Genomic DNA, 25,159 nt, shown 5'->3' on the forward strand with positions numbered 1-25,159 from the left:
TTGATCGCGCTCGTCAGATTGCCTTTATCTTCCGATTTTTGATTTATGGTTTCACTTTTACTTGACAAGTTGAAATAAAGTACTTCTGAACTTATTCGGCAATTTCACTATTTAATTCTTTTATATTTATTTAAGATTATTTCTACCGCGTCATAATATAATTATGTTCGTATATAAAATCTTTCTTCAATTCTTACTCTCTGGACGCGTAACCCGTTCCATCGTTCTTACACTGAAGTATGTTCACAACACGATGCCCATTTTCGTTGCAGATTTCTTTTGTAACGTCTTCTCTTGTGCGTGATCTGAACGTCTACTCTGCGCCACATCAAGCTTTACTTAACTCTAGACTCTCTTAATACACTCCAAAAAATTCGAACCAAGGCTTCGCAATAACTTCTCACAAAGTAACTGTTTATTGTCTTGTATTGCTTACCAAGAAATTATTTCAAAGATGCGGACTTTTATGAAGCAGCGAGAAATAGTTTTCTTGATGTTCTTACACTTGTAACACATTTCCTCGGTTTTAAGTTGTAAAGCGAATCTCTTAGAGAAAAGTTCTAAATGAGTTCCTAAGGCTTGGAAAAAAGAATAAGTGGTAATGCTCCACAAAAAAGGAAAGTCCCCGAGCCATGACCTTCTGAAAATATGAGATTAAAAACTCCTATTTAATATAAGAAAATCTTGTTTAACTACTATAATAAATTCAATCAAATATTTCGAGTTTTCCCTTAAATCCAAAATTAAAACATAGTGTGATCTACTGAATATAAAAATCTTCCAAAGGAAAATATTTGGGAAAAAATCATAGAAGACCAAAAATTAGTTTAGAAAATCGGAGATTTCCACTTTGGATGAGTATTCCAAAGATATGGTAACTGATAGATACCATTTTTTAATTTTAGTTGGTAACATACATTTCAAAAATGATATTCAATGAAAACAATGATGGTCAACGCTATTAGGGGATGGTCAAATTGGTTCAGGGGAGCATAAAGATTATGAAGCAGTTGAAATTTTGCATAGATAAAAAAAAATTAGAAATTGTAGGCCTGTGTTTTTAATGAATGTTCTAGGAGTCGAACCCGGGCCGGAACGTATTAATGCGACGTTTTAACCATTTAGCTATTGTTGAAATCGTAACATCACTGCATAAATTACCCCTGGTGTTTCGTAAATACCAGGTGTTTTATAATAAAAATAAATAAAAACAAAAATTAATAAGTAAATAAGCAAATTAACAGAAATAGTTCAATTCTCGAGCTCGGCTCGAACCAGGTACCCTTCACACATCAGCCGAGGACTCTACCTTTGGCCTATCCCTGAAAAGGTTTCGCGCGAAATAATTCCTAGACTTCAGTTATTGCTCTTTGCTGCTTTAAAATTCAATTTTTAGCTGAGTCACATTTTCTCCTCTGTCCGTTTGGCAAGAAAATGTTAATGTACCCATTCGTTCTAATTTCAATTGCTAATTCCGGTACTGATTCAAGACCACCTGAGACTTCTTTTAAGGTGGTCATTTCTAAAAAGAGTTTATGATAACGAATGTCTCATCTTTGCGAACCAAATACGTCAACTGTTCAGCCTTGCGAAAATTTCTCAGCCGTCTGCGTCGTCGTTGAGGGGTCTCATCGACACTGTGTCATTGATTTATGGATCATTATTATCCATAGGAGATGATACTAAAATTGCAAACTCAATGATTATCCATTTAGTTTTGAGTAGAGTGGATCCAGTGACCATGCAAAGATGGGAAGAGTCACTGGATTATAAAGAATTGACGCTGTGGTCCGATTTCGAAAAAATACTAAATCGTAGATACCAGCATCCGCTGTCCGCTGAAGAGACTGGCAACTCAAAACAATAAAAAACTGGGTTCAGCAAGCAACTGAATAGAACTTCGTTGGCTTGTTCTTGGTAGAAGAACCAGCTCGCAGTTATTGTAACGCTAACAACCATTTTTTGGCCCAGTGCAGTCCGTTCGCTCGCCTTGCTGTAATGCAAAGGTTTGAGTTTGTTAAGTCAGCCTCCCTATGTTTGAATTGTCTGCGAAAAGGTCACACGGTAGCGAAGTGCAAATCGACCAGGTGTCAAAACTGTGCAAGATCGCACCATAAACTTCTGCACCAATTTACAGTGACTGAAAATTACTTAGCGTTACCACCACCCACACAAAATCCTCCTCCAGCGTTAACGAATGATGGTCCTTCTACTTCACATGCTTTGCATGCGTCGTCTGTAGAAAGGGTTTTGTTAGCAAAGTCGATCGTAAGCGTTCGCACAAAAAATGGTGAGCACATATTGGCCCGAGCATTACTTGACTCAGGGTCACAAATGAATTTTATTACAGAAGATTTTGCTCAACGCTTACAGATCCGTAGGGAGGAATCGTGCATCAACTTGCTTGGAATTGGTCAAACTAATTCACAAGTTAAGAAAAAGATACACACCGTGGTGAAGTCGAGAGTCAATGGTAGCGAGTTTCCGTTCGACTTTTGGATTTTGAAAACCATTTCAGGCTATCACCCTGACCAGTCAGTGACAGTGAAAGATTGGACCCCACCAAAGAACTTGCCATTAGCAGACCCATATTTTAACAAATCTCAGCGAATAGATATGCTAATTGGAGCTGAGTTTCGAACTGTTGTCCGTTGGCCAAATAAAGCAAGGTCCGAACCATCCCATCCTTCAAAAAACTTTCCTTGGGTGGATAGTATCGGGAAAATATCTGGCAAATTCCTCAACTCCTCAACAGCCGGTCTCTAGCCTGAATTGCCAAGATGAGATATAGAGTCATTAGACAAAAATTTGAAAAAATTCTGGTCGTTGGAAGAAGTTCCATCTTCTAAAAAAATGTTGTGGCCAGAACAAGAGCTATGGGAGGAACATTATCGGAAGACTACAAGAATACTGCCTTCAGGTCGATTTGAAGTAAAACTTCCATTTAAGTCGGATCCAAGCGTTTTGGGCAATTCATTCGCAATTCATTCGCGATAGCCAAACGGCGTTTTTTGTCGCTCGAAAAAAGATTAACTCGAGATCCGAACTTAAAGAAAATATATGTGGAATTTATGGAAGAATACGAATCCCTAGTCCCCTGTAAGTAATGATGTTCGTGCTACTCCACACTACGTAATACCCAACCAGTGTATCTTACGACCTCAAAGTACAACGACCAAACTACGAGTCGTTTTTGATTCGTCCTGTAAGCCATCCACACAAAAATGATTAAATGATTTTTTGATGGAGGATCCAACAATTTAGGAAGAGCTGTACTCAACTCTTCTTCGGTTTCAGCTAAACAAATTCGCTCTGATAGCCGACATAAAAAAGATGTATCGCCAAGTAATGGTGAATGAAGCAGATAGGCGATACCAGTTGATAGTGTGGAGAAAAGAACCATCGGAGTCCTTGAAATTGTGCAAACTCAACACCGTTACCTCTGGCACTGCACCAGCCCTATTCCTGGCCATAAGGTGTTTGTAGCGGTTGAGTGAATCCGCGAAAAATACATTCCCTCGAGCTGCTAAAGCTATTGGGTCTGACTTTTACGTCGACGACATGTAAACGGGTGCTGGTTGCGTGGAGGAGCTAAAGACAATTAAGTCTGAAGTAACTCAGGTTCTTCAAAACGCTGGGTTTGAATTGAGCAAGTGGTTTTCAAACTCGCCTGAAGTTACTGCATCCGAGAGCACGGTTAAGCCAATAAGTCTGAAGTAACTCAGGTTCTTCAAAACGCTGGGTTTGAATTGAGCAAGTGGTTTTCAAACTCGCCTGAAGTTACTGCATCCGAGAGCACGGTTAAGCCGATGGTTCTACGGTCGGTAAGACCCTGGCATCGGTCCATATCGGGGGTCCGAATGATGGGTTACCTTGTTGAGTGCATGCTATGAAGGTTAGTTCCAAAACATTCAGTGGTATCAAAGCGACAAATTTTTCCCATCAACGGAAAATTCGAGATACAAATTTTTTTTCACCGTAACTGCTCTTGAGGTTGCTAGGGAAATAAGAGGGAGCATGTTAATCGTTGATCTTTTAACCCACTCTCGGTCTGTCGCATAAGGGATCGCATTACGTCCTGAACATCCCGATACCCACTGTCACAATAATGGAGGACAACTTGGCAGGAAAGTGATACTGCAGTAAAGCCAGTACATTTTGCGAGTGAAACACTTTTACACAACCAACTAAATATTCTGTCCTCGGACGATAATATCGGGTTATTGCACAATTTAAAGGGCATATTGTCTGCCCTGGTATTTCATTTTGGTAAATACATTTTCAATTCATAGCAACCTTTGACCACTGCAAAACCTCGGTCCTGCAAGTAGTATGAATAATGCTGCGATTAATTTTTAATAGCCGAAGACCAAGAACTCGCAAAACGGGACCTTTATCAAAAAAAAAAAAGATCTAAGCCCCTGGCCGTTGTTATTCTTCTAGCTTGGGGCTACCGAACGGGTCGCAGGTTGCGGATAGCGAACGACCTTTTCAGTAAGGTTAGCTGTAAATAAGGCAAAGGATCTCGTAGCAGGACTCTCCTTGGGGACTCTCCTCGCAAATAAACAGCCCCGGAAAGTTACCGGATATCCGCGCCGTAAGTAGTAACCTCACACACTCTTCCTTTCCTACACTACAATACCTACCCATCTCCCATCCCAAAACAACGTCTCACACCGGGCCGGAGTAAGGTGTCATAAAACAGGCATTGACGTGTGCGTCTGGCCAAGAATCGAAGACGGTTCAAATGGTAAGCGAGCACACCCGTCCGGTGAAGCAAGCTAGGTAGGGTCCGGAAGAATCCCGCCTCAAACTAGGGGTGGCCAGCGGCAAAACACCCACAATCGCCACCATGACGTCATCTACAGGCCCAAGCGCCATGAGGCCTCCTTCCGATGCGGGGAAGGGTAGCGAACCTGAGGTGGCTGGCAAACTTGGCCAAAGTAGATTCACTTATGTCAAAAAAATAATTGTCGGACTCGAATGATGTAGCAAACGCAGATACTACTTAAAAGAAAATTAGCCTTAGAGATAGGCTGCTAGTCGAGTCATCGACGAAGACCTCTCCGATGACGAAGAGGCCGATATCACTATGGGGGAGTGGAAGCTGTCTGATGTCCTTACGCATTCTGTGCATAAATGTCTACCATTGTAACAGATTCACAGGCTCAGACGCACTGTTGCTCCATTTGGCTGAGGATGGAGCCGATATAGTCCTAGTCCAGGAACCATGGATAGCAGGAGGAAGTGTTTCTGGACTAGGGACCAGGGAGTTCAAGCTACCAGTAGCTCGCTCTTAAGGTAAAATTAGAGCCTGCATTTTAGCTAAAAAGCACCTTAGCATATTTTTGCTCCATAATTATAGCGACGCAGAAAACGGCAGCTACCGTGGAGTTCCAGACGACTCTAATTCGGGTACTGTCGTCCTACATTGCTTACGAGATGCCGGAACCCCCAGACGAGCTAGTGGTAAAGCCTGAACCGCACAGTGAAAGACTCAACATAGCCCTCTTTATAGGATGGGACTCCAACGCTCACCATACACAATGGGCGAGCTCCAACACAAACAACCGCAGTAGGAAAACTTCCACAACAGTGGCTCAAATGACGGATCTTCTTCATACCCAAATCGGATAAGCCATCACAAACGACCCAAAATGATTTCAGTCCAATCAGTCTATCATCCTTTCTGCTTAATACGCTAGAAAGAGTCATATGCCTCCAGCTAAGATCCACACTTAGCCCCACAAAAATCTCTAACGCACAACATGCTTTCAATAAGGGTAGATCCACCAAGAACCACGCCTCCACGCGCTAATTTCCAAAACAAAAGGAAGCCTTTTCTCAGAAAGAATATTCCCCGGTAGCCTTTCTGAATATAAAAGGAGTCTTTAATAATGTTCTCCTGAACACCATAACCAGCACCCAGAGAACTTTTGGAGTAGGTGACCACCTGGTGGGACTCATTGATCAACTGCTCACCCGCAGAACAGTGACGTCCTCTCTAGGATCTCTAGGATGTCATTAACATGGGCCGTCAGTAGAGGCACATCGCAAGGCGGAGTCCTCTTCCCTCTCCTATGGAACATAGCTGTCAACTCGATCCTATGCAAGATGGAAGAGGGAGGCTGGAGTATAGTGACATACGCGGACGACGTCGGAATCCAGTTCACAGACGCTCTGGAATCTCATGAGCGCAAAATTTCAAACCCTAGTCGAATGGACAAGCAGAAATGTCCTGGGAGTATATACGCAGAAAACAGAGCTAGCTCTCTTCAGAAGAAAATACAAATATCGCCCCTCATCCTCCCAAGACTAAACCACCAAAGGCTCTCCTTTAGCAAAAGCGCCAAATACCTAGGGCTAATTCTGGATAGGAAGCTCAATTGAAACCTTAACATAAAAGAAAAGTCTCAAAAGGCTGATGCAGCCCTTTTTACCTGCACAAAAGCCATACGACTACAATGAGGCATGTCTCCCTATATCGTAAGCTGTACTGTATGGTGTGGTAGTATGGTGGCCAAAACACCAAAGTCAAAAAGAAGAACGTCCTTCAAAAGCTTTAAAAATCCAGGAAGCAGGAGCACTTTGCATTCAGTGGTGCACTACGATCGACCCCAAACGAAGCCGTATATGCCATAATTAGCATACCAAACCCAGGAATAAATGGAATAGAGCAAGCGAAGTTAGTGGCAAACGGGCTAATATAAGCCCATCAACGGAGCTATGAAGGGCATTATGAAGGGCATAACGGGCTCTCCACCATTCCGCTAACGACCAACTTATTCCCAATAGTACAGACTACTGCACTTCCAGGAAGTATTCACAAACAACTTTCCAGAGCCTCATTGCTAGTAGAATTGTGGGAATTAATAATGAGATGAGATGGCCAGAGATGGATCAAAACTAAATAAAAGAGTAGGATGAGGATTATACCCCGAACAGGTAGGCATTAGAGCTTCTTTCAGACTTTCAAAATCACTGCAGAGTATTTCAGTCCGAGCTGATAGCCATAGGGAAAGCACTAAAATATCTAACTATATAAAACTCTACACAAAGAGGAGTCAATATATACAGTGACAACCAAGCGGCTATAAAATCGATCAGCTCGGTCACCAGAAACTCAGAAACAATCTCAAACTGCAAATCATCTCTTCACGAGATAGCCAATCAGTATGACATAATCCTCATCTGGGTCCCAGGTCACAGGGACATCACAGAAAACGGCATAGCAGATGAATTGGCTCGCATAGGCACCACCACACCGCTCCAGGGTGAACTGGGGGATACCGGTGTACCAATAGCCTCATACAAACTCCAACTCAGGAAGGCCAACAAGAGAGAAAACCAGCTCTGCTGGGACTCCGTTCCCAACCGCCAAGTACATCCCAATTACTTAGGATGGACATAATGGGGCACTGACTAGTGGAAACACATGCTAGGCAAATGAACTCACCCCACAAATACTACTGCAGCTGTAGGGATAAAGAAGAGGAAGAAACAGACTTCAACACCCAAGTGATAGGTTTCTCAGTAACATCTCGACGATGTCAGAAACATATTGAAACAGGATACAAAAATTGGAGAAAAGCGGATCAAAGGATGCGGACCCAGAGATCTATTTCGCTCATTAGATCCTAGATCATTAGAAACTATTATTTCGATGGAAACACCAGAAGCTTTCACATTGTAGGCTACAAGCATTGCTATGAAAAGAATTGGCTCAAAAAACTGTCGCCGATGTATCAAAAGCTTCCGGGGTGTATCAAATAATGAGTTCACCTCCTGCTTATCGGGTCAAACAACTGGATTTTGCGGATCTTTCTGGACCCACCACAAGGTCTGCGAAAAACGATCTCATAAGGTTTATCTATCAGTTTTTTGCTGTTTTGTAACAAAGGGAGTTTAACAGAAAGAGATTAACTTCACAAGCTTTCCTGATGGCCGTAAACAGATTTAGTGCACAATGTGGTCTGCCAGCTAAGATAACCAATTTTGTTAGAGCCTACTATAAATTAACAGTATTAAGAGAAGCAATATTTACAGATTAAGCACAACAAGTGATACAAAAGTCATGCGCAATTAGGCATAGGCATATTATAGGCGCATTAGGCATAGAAATCCGATATATATCACCCAGAGCTCCCATTTTTGAGCCTATCTACTGAAAATAGTGAATGACCTTTAAGGCCATTCTAAACTCGCACCCATTGACATCTATTTCTTTCAGCCCAAGAGATCTGGTGGCATTAACCCTCGACACTTTCTCATAGAAAAGCAACTAACGGCATCACCTAAAATTCATCAATTAAGGTGGCGAACTGACCTGCTCAGTTGGTGGAAACAAATAGACCAACTGCGTTAGAAATTTTGGAAGCGCTGGAACTACGAGATTGGAATCGTAGTCCAAATAAACGAACACAACTTCCCTCTTTTGATTTGGCCCCTCGGAAGGATAATAGCAGTTCATTCCGGAAAAGACGCAAATCCGCACAGCATGCGGAAGTGTAACAAGATCAATTCATCGATTGGTATTACCAATCAATAATCTCAAGGAGTATTTTTTAAATTAATTATAATTAAGAGTAAGGCTAAATTAATTTAATAGAGAAACAATCAATTTACATTTTATTACATCTAGGGTTAATTCAGATGAAAATAACAGTGACATTAGTTTATAATTTTTACAGATAACACGAAAATGATCATGATCTGCTAAAATCAATCTACAAATTGGTAATCAACGGGGTCGGAAGGATCTGTTTGACCTCTTTGGAACAAAAAAGCATCTTTTCCAGTAAAAGTTTCGAGTCAACTTACCCAAGAATGATTTTATGAGGAGCAGGATATGGTGGAAGGAGACCATCTGAGTCCCAGTTTAAATAATTTAAAGCAAATAAAAGAAACTGCTTATGCACTGATTCAATACTCCTTTGATGAACCATGTACTGCGGACTCCAAACGCATGAACAGTATTCTTACGTTTGAGAACTCTTATACGAACACGGATCTGGCAATGGCCGATCTCTTTGCACAGTTTTTTCAAACAACGTATTCACCTAGCAGCAGTCCAGCTCAGCCTTACACTTATAATATCGAATCAGCCAACCTTATATTTTGCCCATCTTTCGATAAAAGTGATGTGTTATCGAATCTTCTTAAGGTTAAGCCCGTGTATTCGCCTGTGTTCTGAAAAACTGCGCCGAGGCAAACCGCTCGTTAAACTTTTTAATTTATCGCTGGAAACTTCGATCTTTCCCCTTATGTTAAAGGAATCGTTCATTATTCCGCTGCATAAAAAAGGGAAAAAATCCGACGCTGCAAAAATATCTCTAAATTGTCAGCAAATCCTAAGCTTTTTGAAAAACTCATCACTCCACATTTGCAACACCTATGTAGTTCAATAATAACTCCGTGCCAGCATGACTTCATGAAGTGCCACTCCACCACTATCAACTTATTGAAGCAAACAACTTTTATCACGGATGGGTTCCGGAATGGCTTACAAACAGACGTAATTTACACTGACTTCAGTAAAGCATTTGTCTCTGTTAACCATTCGCTTCTTATAAGTAAACTCAGTCTTTTGGGATTCCCAACTGATCTTCTTATCAGGATTGCGAGCTACTTATCAGGGAGAACCCAACGTGTTTTCTTTAAAGATGTTACCTCGCGTTTAGTCAGCGCAACATCTGGGGTGCCCCAAGGAAGCCATCTAGGACCCCTACTTTTTACACTGTTTATTAACGACTAGCCCCTTGCCTTAACTAATTCACATGACGTTAAGCTATGTCTTCAGTATAAATTCACTAGTGCCCAGTCTAGACTTTAATCCGATTTGGAACAACTTAAAAATTGGTGTTTAGCAAATAACCTGGAGTCCTCAATAAGGAGTACACCAAGATCACATAGAATCTGTACAAAAAAACTTCCTAACTTTCGCTCTTAATAATAGGGATGCAAAGCTTATCGTAGTAGACTTTTACTAATTAACTTACCATCATTAACAAACCGTAGAACGATGGTGGGTGTCGTGTTTCTTTAAAATCTTATTTATGGAAATGTAGACAGCCAGCATTTACTAACACGCGTAAATTTTAACGTTCCTAGTAGAAGGACTAGAAATTTTCGTCCTCTACTCCTCAGCCATTGTAGTTCGACATATGCCCAACACGATCCGTTCAGGGTATTATGTTCAGACTACAATGGTCTGTACCACATATTGTCACTTTGCTACACTAACAATCTTAAATCGCTTTTATTAAACGCCTTATCTGTGCAACACTCTTCCTCGTGATATATTTCTCCTACTCCTCGCTTAAGCTATCTCGGATCTATTCCCGCGATTCGAGGCGTACGTTACGCGGCAGCATCCCTCGGTCGGTTGGACGGGAGGTGGGGTGTACGTATGCAGTGGGAACCGCGCAAAAAAAAAAAAAAGTATTCGAGGATCGGTCGAACCAAAGAGACCTACAATGTTTTAGTAGTGAAGGGATTATCAAACTCTTTTGACCAGCGCTTGATAAAAGCAAGTACTCCTCTGGCTTTTTTACCTCTTAAAGAAATATGTTCATTAAACGAAAGCTTGTGGTCGAAAAGAACTCCAAGATCATTCGTTAAGGAAACCCGATCTGAAAAGTAATTCTCAAGTGAGTACGAGATGACGTGAGGCATGCTACGATTAAACGTCGTAATCTTGCACTTTGATCAGATGAGCAAAAAGGATGAACAGAAGAGGTCCTAAGTGACAGCCTTTAGGAACACCAGATGTAACTTTTATAGCTTGAGATGTGATGTTCTTGAACAAAACACGCTGCGTATCCACTGTATGATATTTTTAGGAAAACCCATAAGATACAGTTTCCGGAATGATGTTGCAGTTGCGATGTTACCAGTTTCTCCAGCAGCTAGGGAATCGCAAAAAGTTTAGTAATTCCGCTGTAGTTTTTTATAAGTATTTTAAAACCTTTCTTATGAAGTTTAATAATAAAAGATTCATTCCACCTCTTAGGAAGGCATAAAAGGTCCAAAGATAAATTGAATAGGGTAGTAAGAGGGTAGCATAGGATATCGGAGCAGTATCTGAGGATACCGCTCGGGACATTATAAGGGCAAGCAGAAAATTAGATATCCAATGATGAAAGAGCCTTAGAAACATCGTGATGATCAAATTTAGACAAGTAAATATTGTTTATATTGGGAATTTTATAAGGGTATGTAGAATTTAAATCATATGAATGGAACGAATAGGTTGATTGAACAAATTAAGAAAAGTGATTAGCAATACCTTGTTCTGAAGAAATAATTGAATCAGAAATATTTTTATAAGTTAGGGAAGAAGGAAAAAATCTGGATTTACGTTTCATATTGACAAACGAATAAAAGGAGCTCGGATCATTTCAGAAGTTTGCATTACAATTCTCGATGTAACGCTTATAAAGTTGATTATTAACAATAACAAACTGGTTGCGAATGTAAAGAAACTTTGTCTGATGAAACAAAGATTCTGATATAAAAATTTTGTAAGCTCTAGATTTCCTGATCTTAAGACGAGAAAGGTTTTTATTAAACCAAGGCGGTTTCGTTAATAAAGACGATGAAACTTCAGGAACAAATTTGTCCAACGCGTTGTGGATTACATCATAAAAAGAATTGATAGAAGTAAAAGATGAGAAAGGAGGAGTTCCGAGTCAATTCCAGCTAAATAATTGTGAATAGCATAATCCGTTTTTCGGAAATATTTGGTACGAGGCTGAGCTCTATAGTTAGCATGAATATTAGGGACATCAATTATTTATTTACAGTCGATTTACAGTCACAGAGGATATCATATTAGAGAAAATAAGGTCTAGAGATCTGCTAAGTGTGTTAAGGATGGGGTTAATTTGGAAAATAATAATTTCCATAATTTTCAATTAATTCTTCAATATAGTCGTTGTGACAACTGGCATGCAGGGAATTTTCATCTTCTCACGGGATGCAGGAGATTTGGTTAAGGTTGAAATCACCCCATAATTAGGACAAAATCAGAGTCATTGACTAATGATAAAACAAACTTAATAGCCTCAAGGTGGAGAAAATATACAGTATCCTAAACCGATGGAGTAAAAGGAATAGGAGAATATAGGAACATGTCATAAAAATATGAGACGGATCAGCAGCTATTTTTATCGATTCCAAACTGATTCGAGAAAGAGATTCAGCTGAGTCTTCATTATTAACAGCAATGAGGACACCGTCTGCGAAAGATGGCCTATCCGGTTTTTTTCAATAGTTTGCACGAGGTGCAAAGCCTAAGCCCAGAAGATCTTATTTCAGGCGCCACACCATTGAGAGGCCTAGAAGACGGTTCAACAGGAACTCGCAGGTTTTTCAACAATGGAGGATCCAAGACGATAGGTGGACCAAAACTCCTTGACGATTCCATTGGCTGACTTGGTGAACATATAATGTCCCAATTTAATTTCAATATACATGTAATGTCTACTAATAATTCTTGACAACTAGCGTTATATCTGAATCCAACGCTGTCACTACCAATATGGTCACTACCTCAAGAAGCAACATTAAATCCTATCGTCGTCACTCCAATAAGTAACATTACCGTAACCATCGATTAAATTTTCCAAATGGACACTCATTACTTTCTTCCACCTTAATCATTTGGTTTTTTACAAGCGACAATACAATAGTGCCCAACAGTCTATAAGGCATGCCTACAATAGTCCACAATTTTGGACAGAATATTGCCTGGATCTAAGATTCCAACTACTTAATGCACTATCAATGACAAAAGCTCGGTGCTCTGAACTTCTTTTGGTAATAGTCCCTTCGAAATTCTGGATAATCAGTATGTAACACGAAAAGAGGAGGTCAATATAGATTTGATAATTATCAAAAATTGTAGTGTTTTCCTTCTATATTTCTTCTGCATCGAATAAATTGCGAATAAATCGGCAATGGCCTGATCAGTGTTCGCATATGAGTTCTCAAACGTAAGCAGAGGAGGAAAATATACATGTTTGCGCTTAGTGCTTACAAAGTCAAAAAACTGCTTTGGATCGTGAGTGAACTGAATCCTACAGCGGCGAATATAATTTTTATAACTGTTCGTCGTTTTGCACGGTGTAATCTTACCGAGTTATTAAGTGTATTGAGAACTCTATGCAGCTACAGATTCTTTTACGATGGTTGCTATATATACTTCTTATATATAGCATTATATTTATGATTAAAATTGGTTTTATTGTTTTTCAAAGTATTCTCCAGCAAGACTTATACACTTTTGCATGCGCTCAAACCAATTGTCGAAACACTTTGTCCACTCCGATTGAGACACCTCGAAAACATAGTTTTTGAACGCTTCAACAGCATCTTCTGGCGACGAAAATCGCTGACCACGCTGTGAGGAGATTAGATCGCCCACACACCGATACAGGTGGCAAGAGGGCAGCAGCGGGGGAACAAGCAAGTCAGCACTGCAGTGTCGGATGGGCCAGCGCTGCTGTGTTTAGAAAAACGGAAAGGGAGAAATGCGTCGAGCACAGACGGCATGCGGGGGCAGCAGCGGGGGCAAGAGGAACTCACACGGCGTCGCGCACGAAAGAAGGAGGAGTAGGAATCACCGTGGAACGTAACGGTCCCGGCCGGGCCTCCGCGGCAGCGCTCGAAGGCCATAGGAAACAGCGGGGACGGCGGGGAACAAAGCGGCCGGCGACTGCGCAGCTGTGTTTACAAAATGCACAAAACACAGAAATGCATTTGGAATGTTCAGGGGGGGATCGCGGCGTATCTGGACGAAGTCCGATGACCGGCACAAAAACAATGCGGATCGGAGGCCCAAGCAGGGCAATCGGGGGAGGGACAATAAAGAAAGCCCGCCGATAGAAAGACGGCGGGATTGGAGAAAGCTAACGGAGAAAGTAAATGAGCGGAGGATTAACGGCAGGAAATAGATTGGCAAGGATTAACGGGCGCCTCTGGCACTATATAAGGAGGGCCCCTGGAGCAAATCGGGACCGAGTCTTCTAGGGAAGCTGGAAGAGTTGAGTGAAAGACCCCCCGTGGGTAAGTCTGACATTCAAGCGGGAAAGTTTCCTTAGAGGAATTAGGAGTACAGGCTGAAGGACCCCCCGTGGGTAAGTCCGACAGTCTTAAGTGCGGGCTTTTAAGCGAGTGAGCAAGGATATTCGATCAATAGCTTAAGGACCCCCTGTGGGTAAGTACGGTGGCGGTACGCGAAACAAGCAAGGAGTAAGGGGAAAGGATCAAGGATCCGCGGCAAACTGAGGCCCAAGGGTAAACGAGTCGGGTGGAGTTATTCCCGGACACAACAGGTATCCTGGTGTAGTAGCGGAAACGACGGATCAGCCTTGCCTGCTCCTGACCGTTCGATCCAGGTGTGATCCTGTAACACGAGGGATAGCCAGCTCGGGAACTCAAGCCCAACAGTAAAACCACGCAGGGACACCCCGGGAAAGTCAGTAGAATCCTGATCCAGGCGCTGGAGCGTATGCACAGCGTATCACCTGGAGTTAAAGGAGACGCGACGCCCAAACCTCGCGGCGCAGGTGTTTGGAGGCGACTGGCGAACGCGACCGCGGGCGTGTCCTGTGCGGTAGGTAGGCCCTTCGTGCCCTGATCCGGCCGCTAAGCAGCGAGGAGCATATCCTGCCCGGCGTATGCCTGGAAGGTGAGCCCCTCGGCCTGTTAACACGGATTAGGTGCCGGCCACGGCGAAAGGGCAAGTGCAGCGAGCCAAAGTTTCCGAAGGTCCACGGCACCCATAAAGGAGGAGCAGCGACAACAGAGGCGATGACGAGGGAGCGACGGCGACAACGAGGAGCGGCAGCAGAAGACCAGCGCAGAAGACGGCAGCAACAACACAGGCCCCGCAACCAGAGTCCGTGAGTCCGAACGAAGGGAACCGTGAGCCGTTTCGGTGCCAGGCACCAAGACCACACGACCTGCCGGGCGCAAGCTTTGGGAGGGCGTGTGTATTGGCACCAACCCGGAGCGGGGATCGACGGGAGGGCGAGCGGTCGGTCGGCAGAGCCAAACAGCCGATGAGATTCTCTTATTCTTTGTAAAGTAAAGACAATAAAGGGGATTTTATTGAAACGAAGCATTCCGTGTTATTTCTGGGCTCGGGCAATCACGTCGAATCTATAAATTCGGTGGAACGTACCCTCAACCTCTGTGAGCTAGTCGCGGCATTTGTTGCGAACAAAATATACCAAAACCAGTTCGTTACTCCTGGCGCCCAAACTACGTGATTGCTTTAGAGTCTAGGAGTAACACAGCTTCAGGATGGGGAGGAAAAATTGGATCCACGCGCTTCGCAAAGAGGAGTTGTGCGAAGTGTGCAGAGAGCTCGGTCTCGCAGCGGATGGAACCGTGGAGATCATGAGGGCACTGGTGGACAGGTGGGTCGACGAAACAAAGGACGATGAAATGATGGTGGTCGCGCGTGGATTCGAGGAGAAGTTCGCGCAGAGGTCCACGCCGAGGTAGAGAGCGGTGAGCGAATCGGAAAAGCTCATTCAAAGTCTGGCAGTGCTAGAAATGAAGAGCATGAGGAGCAGGTGGTACAGGTGGACTATGCGAAAGTGGCGAGACAAGTCCGAGAGTGGTCGTTCCGTTTCGATGGAACAGGGGATCCTCTCGAATTCGTGGACCGAGTAGCATGGTCTGCCAAAACATACGGGATGGATATAAACACAATCCCGCGGGCGATGCCAGAACTACTCCAGGGCAGAGCGCAAAAATGGTTCCTAATGAACGACGAGGAGTGGCCCACATGGAAGGAGTTCGGAAGAGCTTCGAGGCCTTTTTCCTGCCAAAAGGATACTTCGAGAAACTGGCAGACCAGGTAAAGCAGCGGAAACAACAACGAGGAGAGCCGTTTAAAGAGTACATGGTGGACCTTCAGGCGCTAACGAAGCCTTTAGAAAAGTCCACAAAAGAGGTCACAGGACAGGGGTGGGGGCAGAGATGGCAGCCTGAGGAGCATCGCCAAATGCCACAGCAACAGCAGCCGAGCCAGCAATGGACAGGCCCAAGGCAACAGCAGCCGAATCAACGATGGGCAGCAAACCAAAGCCAAAGGCAGCCGAACATGCAGTGGGCAGCGACGCCTGGGCAGGGACATGTAGAAAACCCAGCACAGGCGTGCAACAGATGCGGAGGCATGGGCCATTGGGCCAGCGGGTGCAGGAACCCCAGAATTTTGTTCTGCAGGATGTGCGGCGCAGTGGGGGTGAGAAGCACAGAATGCTGCCAAAGAGCGGGAAACGTGCAGCGATCTCAGCCGTAGAGAGGAAGGCGGAGATCGCGAGGTGCTGCCTCTCAGAACTAGTTGGAGGATTAACCGGAGGCGATCAGCAATTAGCGGCAGTCATCAAGGTCGGAGGAGCAGAAGTGAGGGCCATGGTGGACACCGGGGCAACGGCTAGCTTCATTTCAGAAAAGCTAGCAGAGGACCCGGGAATCGCCGGAGAACGGAAAGCAACAAGGAGACTAGTAAAGTTGGCCAACGGGAGCCACATAGAGACTCAAATGGTACTCTTAACAACAGTAAGCTTCGCAACAAGAAAAAGGATTTGAATATGTTGGTGTTGCCAGGCATGGGAGACAGCGCGGTGCTTGGATGGGATTTACTCGCAGATTTCGGCACAACAATCAACTGCGCAGGCCACCAAGTCACGATCCCGAGGAGAGAAAGATGGAGCGGATGCCTGGAGGATAGGGTGTCCATAGCCATAGCTGGACCATCGGAGGAATGGGAGCGCGAGCGGGACAAAAAGTTCATCGAAGAAGAGCTGGCGGCGTTCACAAATCAGAAGGGTTGTTCAAACATAACCCAGCATAAAATTACGATTAAGGACGACATCCCAATTAAACAAAGATATTACCCAAAGAACCCCAAGATACAGGGGGAAATCAATGAAAAGGTGGAAGAACTGCTGGAGAAGGGGTGCATCGAACCTTCAAATAGCGCCTCCAGCTCACCCATTGTCATGGTGAAGAAATAGACGGGACCCTATGCCAAGGATAAACTTCATTTTTGAACAATTGAGGAACGCAAAATTTTCATCAGCCTGGACCTTAAGGATGGCTATTGGCAAATCCCACTTGAGGAAGAGAGCAGGAAATACACGGCTTTTACTGTACCAGGGAAAGGTCTGTACCAGTGGAAGGTGATGCCGTTCGGACTACACTCGGCCTCGGCAACAATTCAAAGGGCCTTAGACCAGGTCATAGGCCCGGACATGGCTCCTCACGCATTCGCGTACCAGGATGACATCATAGTGATCGGACGCACGAGGGAGGAGCACATGGCGAATTTGAAGGAAGTGTTCCGGAGACTGAAGGCGGCAAACTTAAGGATAAACACAGATAAGTGCCATTTCTTCAGGGAAGAGCTGTTGTACCTGGGCCACCGGATAACAAGACAGGGAATTGGTATGGATCCTGGAAAGGTTGCAGCGATCACGGAATTGGAACCACCGACGAACGTGAAAAGGGTACGGCAATTCATCGGGATGGCGTCGTGGTATCGGCGATTCGTCCCTGATTTCGCTGGGATCGCAAGGCCGTTGAACGATCTCCTACGAAAGGGACCAAAGTGGGAGTGGACGGCAAGACACCAAGAAGCGTTTGAGACGTTAAAGTCACGTTTAGCAGAGGATCCAGTACTAGCATGCCCCGATTTCACGAAGAAGTTTGTGCTGCAAACAGACGCCAGCGACTACGGCGTGGGTGCAGTACTGACGCAGGACACGGATGAGGGCGAGCGAGTGGTCGCCTACGCCAGTCGAACGCTAATAGGCGCAGAGAAGAATTACTCGGCGACGGAGAAAGAGTGCCTGGCAATAATATGGGCCATTCGGCAGATGAGACCATACCTGGAGGGGTACCAGTTCGACGTGATCACGGATCACATGGCGCTGAAGTGGTTGAACAACATAGAGAGCCCACTCGGAAGGATCGCGTTATGGGTCTTCGAATTGCAACAGTACGATTACGTTATCAGCTACAGAAAAGGCAAGCTGAACGTAGTCGCGGATGCACTTTCCCGCCAGCCGATTGTGGAGAAGCTGAGGAGTGCCACAGCAACCGAAGACGCGGAATGCATTTGGATAGGCTCACTGAAGAAGAAAATAAAGGAAAACCCACAGAAGTATCCGGAATACGTCAAGGAGGCAGGCCTGATTTACCGACATGTTCCACACAGAGCCGGGAGCGAGGAAGTGGCATCGTGGAAATTATGTGTGCCGATGGACATGAGGCAACAGGTGCTGAACAGGAGGCAACAGGTGCCGATGCACCAACAGCGGGACATCTAGGCGGAAGGAAAACGATTGCGAAAGTACAAGCAAGGTACTTCTGGCCAGGGATGCAGAGGGACGTGAGGAAATATGTCAGGAAATGCGAGACATGCATGCGGTATAAACCAAGCCAGATGCAGGCCGCAGGGAAAATGTTAACACAGGTCCAGAGGAGCCTTGGGCGACGGTATGTGCAGACTTCGTGGGACCGTTGCCGAGGTCCAAGCATGGGAACACCATGCTACTAGTGATGATCGATCGGTTCTCAAAATGGACAGAAATGGTCCCAATGCGAAAAGCCACAACAGAGACGCTGCAGAAGGCAATTTGTGAAAGGATCATCGCTAGGTACGGGGTGCCAAAGGTGATGGTGACGGACAATGGTGTTCAATTCACCAGTAGGAGCTTAAGCGCAGGAGTCGGCGCAGGCATAAACCACAGAAACACGAGAAAAAATAATAAGAAAAAATATTATAAAAAAGAAAAAAAAATAAAAAGGAAAAAAAATATAATAGAAAAGAAATATAAAAAAAAAGGTAAACAAAAAAGAAATTCTTATTATGAAAAAATATACAAAAAAAATATATGTTCATGCTGAATTCATAATTCACAATATATAATCACATATGTACATATTCATAGTATATACTAACATATCATACATATGTATATCGATAACCACCGACTGTGCCATCTCTTGAGAATTTTACCATCTCTGGAATGAGCTTAAGTTTTTTGGAGTTATCTCTTGCCGCTAAAATTCGTTTTTATAATAAAGAAAGGAAAGTGAATTAAACCTAACCCGAGTGTTTTTGAAATCATCCTCAAATCCTTCTTTTCCTACCGTTCGCCTCATTCCTGGCGCTCCATTGGTCCTTCGAGCCGGATATCACCGACACAAAACGGCAAGTTCACTATTCAGGTGGATAAATTATTTTTGGTTGAGATATATAACAACCGAAACATATTTACCCACATTTATTCATTCCTACTATCATCTTCAAAAAATATATATAAAAATATCATCATCTTCTATTACCTCATCTTCTACATATACATATACATACAAATTGTTGCCGAGGGCTGCTAGAAAAGTTCTCCTATATATTATTCCTATTATTCCTGTATATTATTCCTATATATCCTATATATTACTACTCCATTAAACGCGTTAAGAGAAAGGAGATAAAAAAAAAAAAAAATAACCCGCAACCTTTGGGGGTTCATATCCTCTGAACTTATCCAAGGCTCCCATATTATGTCCTCTGGACGAGAGACAAAACCAAAAGGTTTTGCACCCGTCAAATTTATAAGAAGGAGTACATCCTCATCTCCAGTTCCTCCTTCGCATCCGTTAGCAAGATCTGCGAATACCAGATCCAAGAACGAGTCCCTGACGCCAACGCTACCAAAACCGCAGAGCATCTCACGAACCCCAATAGGAACCCGATCCGTCACTCGGAAGACAGTTTCTGCAACCACGATGGCTCTTGCGACGTTCATTTCCGTGTGCGATAAACTAAGCCATTTCGAGGCCAAGATCAATGAACCATCGACTTCTGAGTCCACTCAATACGCCCTTGAGGTCCGCCGTGACCACGTAAAGAAACTTTGGGAGACGATTGAGAGCGAGTACGACAAATGTTCCCAGGTTCTCCAGCAGGAAGCCTCCAGCAGTGGTGAGTGGCAGGCAATAGAAGCCAAGCATGACTACTGCTATTCCGTTTATGAACGCTGTGTAGCCCAGCTAACAGAGGTTATCGAAAGAATGTCCGTTCCAACTCTTACAAGGGCATCAAGTACTGCCCAACTGTCCATGTCTAGCGGATGCCGACTTCCGCCCTGTGACACTGAAGTTTTCAGGGGGGATTACTTACGGTGGCCAACGTTCCGCGACCTTTTCACTGCTATCTATGTCAACAATCCGAGGTTGACGCCGGTGGAAAAGTTATTCCATTTAAATGCCAAAACAGAGGGAGAAGCGAAGGCTATAGTAGCAAAATCTCCACTCACGCATGACGGTTTTGAATCGGCTTGGACCGCGCTTTGTGACCGTTTTGAAAACAAGCGTCTTCTTGTCAACAGCCAATTAAAAATCCTGTTCAATCTTCCCGTAGTGGTTGTTGAGTCCGGTGCAGCTTTAAAGGAGCTGCAAAGTACCATCCAAGGCTGTCTCACGGCGTTAGAACACTCCAAAATTTCAATCGATAATTGGGATTGTCTTCTCGTATTTCTCTGCTCCTCCAAGCTTCCGAAATTGACCCTTTCTTTGTGGGAACAATCCTTGTCCAATAAGTGCGAGATACCCGCATGAGAGCGAACGATATCGCACCCTGGAAGCCATAGAGGATGTTAAACCCAGCTCCAGAATTAAGATGGTTAACTCCCAACCGCCTTCAAAAAACACAGGCTCAAAAAGGATCAACTCCTTTGAGACCAACGTGACGCAAGGACCCAAAAACTGTGACCTTTGCGCAAAAGAGAATCACCCAGTGCGGGTATGTCCTCGGTTTCTCCAAATGCCCGTCAGTGAACGATCCGCATATATAAGGAGAAAGAAATTGTGCTTAAACTGTTTCGCTGGGGGACACCAACTTAAAGAGTATACCAGTAAGCACAATTGTTTCACGTGTAAAGGGCGCCACAATACGCTCCTGCACAGAGCTGACCTTCCTCAGTTGACTACAATTCAATCCAATAATAATCCTACTACTTCAACTATACAGTCCACTACGCCTACCAATGTGCAAAGTTATCTAGCGGCAGCCCTACAAGGTGTGCTGTTAAGTACGGCAATGATAAATGTCTGCCACTTAGGAGTGACATATACTGCAAGGGCCTTACTTGACTCCGGGTCTGAGGCTACTTTTATCTCGGAGCGTCTCTTTAGGATTTTGAAGCTTCCGTACCAATCCGTACAAGCTAGAGTTTCCGGCTTAAATCAAGCAGTAGCTGCCCAATCAACTAAGATGTGCCATTTTCAAATTGGGTCGCCAATAAAACCTAGACTACACATCGAGGCAGAAGCATTTGTCGTGCCACTTCTATCCGGAAAGTTGCCTTCAAACTCCATACCAAAGGAGCAGTTAAAGGACCTTCCCAGTTTTACATGGGCTGATCCTTCGTTTTTCGAGAGCTCACAATTTGATTTGCTGATTGGGGCGGATATTCTTCCGTCTATTCTTCTGAGTGGCTCGAGGACAAAGATTTGTGGCACTCTGTTAGGTCAGGAAACAGTATTTGGCTGGATCCTAAGTGGGCCAGTCTCCAAGGCCGTGCCAAAATCTATTTCGAACTTTTCCACAAAGGTCTCGATAAGCTCTGAAGCTAAACTCGAGAAACTTCTCACAAAGTTTTGGGAGGTGGAGGATCTTCCAGGGAAGCCGGTAAAAGAGTCCGATTCTTTCTGTGAGAAGAACTTTGTGCAAACAACAAGGAGAGATGACACTGGGAGATATGTCGTCACCCTACCATTCCGAAGTTGTGATCGGATTGATCTAGGGCATTCAAGATCCATAGCACTGGCTCAATTCCTAAAGAACGAAAGCCGTTTGAGAAAAAATCCAACTCTTAAAGAAGAATATGAAGCAGTAATCAGGGATTACTTAGACCAGCGGCATATGTCTCCAATCGTTCCAGACTCCAGTGGGAAGAATTTCTACTTGCCTCATCACGCCGTTTTTAAGCCAGATAGCACTACTACCAAGGTTCGTGTAGTATTCAATGCTTCCTGCCCTACTTCCAATGGAAAGAGCCTGAATGATATCCTTCATCCAGGGCCTGTGTTACAGTCCGATTTGACTTTGCAGGTCTTACGCTGGCGGTTCTTTCGCTTCGTTTTCAATGCCGACATTACGAAAATGTACCGGCAAATTCTCGTTGCTCCAGAGCACACTCCATTCCAAAGAATCCTGTTTCGTGATGCAAATGACCAAATCTGTGACGAAAGTTGGCGAAAGATGTGAGAACGACTTTTCCATTGGCAAGTGAAATTATTTCTACTTCTATGTACGTAGATGACGTACTGGCTGGGGCGCACACAAAGCAATCTGCTGCATTCTCCAAGTGCATTCTCAAGGACATTCCTAAAGATCACTTGCTAAGAGAGGGTTTCTTAGAGCTAGATGATCAGAGCACTGCCAAAACTCTCGGGATTCGTTGGCAGGCAAATAAAGATGAATTTTTCTTCGCCCCATCCGATATTACTCCAAAGGCAGTCCTCAGTAAACGGGAGGTACTGTCACAAATTGCAAGACTTTTTGACCCGGCAGGATGGCTGGCACCTTTCGTGATCCGAGCAAAAATCTTTATGCAGGAGATTTGGCTCCAGCAGCTGGGTTGGGACGATCCACTCCCTGCTGAGCTCATGGGAAAATGGAACGAATTTCTTATGAGCTATCCTACTATAAACCAAATCCGAATTCCAAGATGGGTGAAATTTGGTCCACAATCCAAAGTTCAATATCACGGCTTCTGCGATGCATCGCAGCAAGCATATGGAGCCGCGATCTATGTCCGAATTGAACACGCTCAGGAGCTATTTCTCTTTTGACCGCTAAAACTCGCGTGGCTCCAGTAAAGACCATGTCCATACCACGCCTTGAATTATGCGGTGCAGTTCTTCTGGCTGAGTTATTCCAATCGGTTGTTCCACAACTCCCTCCTGATGACTTCGACACATTCTACTGGACGGACTCCACGATAGTGCTAGCATGGTTAAGCAAACCGCCATGTACCTGGACATGTTTTGTGGCAAACAGAATTGCCAAGATTACACAGTCCGTAGATGCTGGGAAGTGGTCTCACGTGCGGTCTGAATTCAATCCAGCTGACTTGGCTAGTAGAGGCGTGGCTCCACAGGATCTCGTATCAAGTAACTTGTGGTGGAATGGCCCACAATGGCTACAGCTTCCTAAGGAGCAATGGCCTACTCCAATAGAATCCGTCCCTGAGACAGAACTTGAGCAGCATCCTATCAAATGCAACTTGGCCAAGTTGCCACCATCGGAGGATTACATAGATCGTTTTTCAGACCTAAGTCGTGCCCTCCGGGTGACCGTTTATGTCCTGCGGTTCCTAAGGCGTTGCAAGGTACCATCTACGGTCTTGCCAACTGAAATCAGTACCGCCGAAATCCGAGGGGCACAGGAGTGTCTTCATGTTCTGACCCAACGGCAAGGGTATCCAAAAGAATACAGTTGCTTGTTAAAAAAGCAACACCGAAAGCGGTTGCAGACCCAACTCATGGGGGAGCTGCCCGAGGAACGGGCCACTTTCTCACGTCCGTTTACACACACTGGCGTAGATTTTGCCGGTCCCGTTGAAATTAAAAATTATACGGGCCGTGCGTGCCTTATCACAAAGGGCTACGTGTGTGTATTTGTCTGCTTCAGCACAAAGGCAATCCACCTTGAAGCTACGTCAGACTTGACGAGTGAGAAATTCCTGGCGGCTATTGCGCGCTTGGCTGGTAGAAGAGGCTGCCCACAGAAATTATATTCAGACAACGGTAAGGCATTTGTGGGTGCCTCAGCCATTATCACGCGGGATTTCCTATAAGCAACGAGAGAGATGGTCACTGCACACTACAGCCACCAAAACCTATCCTGGTACTTCAATCCGCCAAGTTCGCCACATATGGGAGGACTGTGGGAAGCAGGAGTGAAGAGCTTTAAGGCGCATTTCTACAAGTCTGCTTCCTCAGTCAAATATACGTTTGAAGAACTTTCGACATTATTAATAAAAATCGAGGCGTGTCTCAATTCACGGCCCATTTCTCCAATGTCAGAGGATCCTACTGACCTATTAGCCTTGACTCCCGGGCATTTTTTGATCGGTGGCCCACTGCTAGCTCTGGCCGAACCAGAAATTAAAGCTAACGCAGTATCCATCATCAACCGTTGGCAACGTTTAAAGGGCCTTCATCAACAATTTTGTGTCCGATGGAAGGAAGAATACCTAAAGGAGCTCCACAAACGGAATAAGTGGCAGTCACCAACTACGAATCTCCAGGTCGATGACATGGTTGTCATAAAAGAAGACAACCTGCCCACGAACGAATGGCGCCTCGGCCGAATTCAGAAGGTTTGCCCAGGTGCAGACGACAAGGTCCGAGTGGTGGATGTTCTTACGTCAAGAGGCGTAATACGTCGGCCGATCGCGAAATTAATACTTCTTCCACTCCTAAAGTAACTCCTACGCTATGCTTCTTCAATGTTCGTTGGTCCATGTTCACGTCTAGTCATATGTTTTTGGATACCACTAATTCTACTTCTCTTTCCTTATCATACAGAGAAAATGGCACCGCGTCCGAAGGCCCAGAAGCCAAACTATCCGCCGCAAGGAACCGCTTCCTATCGGTGCCGAGTGTGCAGAGGAGTTCATGCACTGCGGAAGTGCCAGCAATTCCTCAAGCTGACGGCCGAGAAACGCCTGCGAGCAGTACTTATCAATAAGTACTGCAGCAATTGCTTAGCCCATGAGCATTCCGGGCGCTCTTGCCGCAGTGCGGGAAAGTGTCGACTTTGCCAAAGGGACCACCACACGCTTCTGCATCTGCACAATGAAGGGGGCCGTCGAAGACGCTCACTTCAACGTTCCCGCTCCTCCCGTAGGCGGTCACCATCCAGATCCCCTCACCGCCGTCCGCTGGGGCGGTCGGATTCAGACCTAGGGGTTGAGCCGTTGAGCTCCGCCAGGCCTAGTTCTCCTGCTGCGCTTCAGGAGGATCAGCGTGGCGCCTATACCACCACGCTGTCTACCCTCCTGCAACATAAGGCCACGAGTGTCTTGCCTACGGCTGAGGTGGTTATCAACACCGGAGTCAAGAA

At 44.7% G+C, this 25,159-nt stretch overlaps 1 pseudogene; it reads left to right on the forward strand.

Moving 5' to 3' along the window:
• Positions 1-19,537: 19,537 nt before the first annotated feature.
• On the forward strand, positions 19,538-24,130 carry LOC123257552 (annotated as a pseudogene).
• The last annotated feature ends 1,029 nt before the right edge of the window (positions 24,131-25,159 follow it).

Source organism: Drosophila ananassae, chromosome XL (genome assembly GCF_017639315.1).
Source record: "Drosophila ananassae strain 14024-0371.13 chromosome XL, ASM1763931v2, whole genome shotgun sequence".
Classification (NCBI taxonomy): Eukaryota; Metazoa; Arthropoda; class Insecta; order Diptera; family Drosophilidae; genus Drosophila; species Drosophila ananassae.